This window comes from Phodopus roborovskii, unplaced genomic scaffold (genome assembly GCF_943737965.1).
Source record: "Phodopus roborovskii unplaced genomic scaffold, PHOROB, whole genome shotgun sequence".
Taxonomy (NCBI): domain Eukaryota; kingdom Metazoa; phylum Chordata; class Mammalia; order Rodentia; family Cricetidae; genus Phodopus; species Phodopus roborovskii.
Genome location: NW_026126903.1, coordinates 331944 through 334074, shown reverse-complemented (window position 1 = coordinate 334074; position 2131 = coordinate 331944).

Here is a 2131-nt window from a genome sequence, read left to right as displayed (position 1 = left end):
TCTACTCACAGAATTCTACTTGCCTCTACTTCCTGAGTACTGGAATCAAAGACAACACCCAACACAACATAGTCAGACACAAATTTCAATGTCGTTTACCCATGTCACCAATAAACAGTCCAGCTCACTTCCTGCAGTGCACAGGTTCTATCTCTCTTTCTTCCTCCAAACAATGTGCAGAGCTTGCTCAGACCATTACACAGTACAGACTGAAATGATTCTCTTATTAAACAGAAGGAATGCGTCCCAGAATATTAAAGGTATAGAGAAATTTTTTAGGACACAAGTGATGTTTGTTCTGTGCTGTCTTATTGCGGTCTGGCTGGAGACCTGAGGGGACTTTGTACCTGGTTGTCACAGGCCTCTCAGATAACCATGAGAGAAAGGCAGAAGCCATATTACAAACAAGATGATATATCTTTCTCCACACAGACGCCAGTGATATATGTCTATTGTATTGGAGTTTTATTCCTGATATTTGAGTCAAATTCTTGACATATGAATAATAATAAAAAGTGTCATCTGCAAGGTAAGCTGAATACTCAAAGACAATGGTGCTGGGAAGAACACCTTTATCTATGAGTATTATGTTGAACCAGTACAGGTTCCTCAGTAGGAAGATGAGGAAACAGCTGCATTATTCAATGTTCTCTGTTTGAACAGGATTGGTAGAACATATCTCTCTGTGTCTGTAGAAATTGGGTTTATTGGAATGTCTCACAGGCTGTGGGCCAGCTAGTATATCAGTCATGATGACCAATGGAAATTTGAAGAATTTGGTATTTGTTTGGTTTATGGGTGTGGGTGTCTCAGCTGGTCTTCAGTGCACATGAGTATGTCAAAGAAATAGGCTTTAAAGCTATAAAGTGATAAACTCAGCAGGATCCACACGCCATTAAATTTGTGGGGTCCATAAAGGTTTTCTCCTTTATGGTGGTGTTGTGGTATTTTGTTTTGCTTTAGCAAATAAAGCCTGCCAGGTGGTGGTGGCATATGCCTTTAATTCCAGTGCTTGAGAGGCAGAAGCTGGTAAATCTCCGTGTGTTTGATTGAGTTAGAAATGTGCACAGGGAAACCCTGTCTGAAAATAACAACAAACAAAAAAGAATACACAAATCTAAATAAATAAAAAGCAACAACAAAAAAAAACTTGCTTTAAGAAGAGAGTGTGGAGCTAGGCTGTAGTTATCCATAAAGGACAGGCCATGGTGGAGCACACCTTTAATCCCAGCATTTGGGAGACATAATGAGGTGGTATCTGTAATTTCATAGTCGCCCCAAGCTACAACAGATTGACCCAGTCTAAAAGAGAAAGAGAGACAGGTAGTGGTTCATTCCTTTATCCCTGTACTTGGGAGGTACATATGGCTGGGAGGAGAAATATAAAGTGGAAGAAGACAGAAGTTTGTTACATTCTAATGGAAGACTCGTAGGATCAGAATTGCCCACCCCTTGGGTCTGAGGATTCAGTAGAAGTAAGACCTAGGGGTGCGCTGCTCTGCTTCTCTGATTTTTCATCATTAATCACATATCTGAATTCAGGTTTTAACTATTAAGACCAAGTACAATTAGCATTATAATTTCCAGTGTAGTGTGTCAAAGCTAAATTGTAGTGTCAATACTAGAATTGATGGTAATAGAATTGGTGTAATAAATATTTATCAATTTTCCAAGTTTATTACTATCTATTATATGATTGAGCATGAGAGAAAATGGTTTGTATGAGTATACATGTTATGGGATGTAATTAATTATGTGAAGTCATGTGTCAGTATCTGACCTCTGTTCATCCCCCAAAAGATGACCTGAGTCTCTTGCCAAGATACACAACATGTTTTATCTGATGAGCAAAACACTTCCAGAGATTAGCAATAAAACAAAAATAAAGAACTAAATAATGGTCTTTTGGAGCATGAAGCATCAGAATTAAGACCCTATACATGGTAAGTTTGCAACATGAAATGAATACAACCCTATCACAATGAACAACAATTTATAACAACATGCTGATTACAAAGGCACATTAACAATTATTTGTGGAAATACTCGGAAATTTCAATGTAATTATTAAAACATCTATGAAAGCATCCCATAACTCACCATGTTGTGGCTTCTGTACTCAACCATGTTC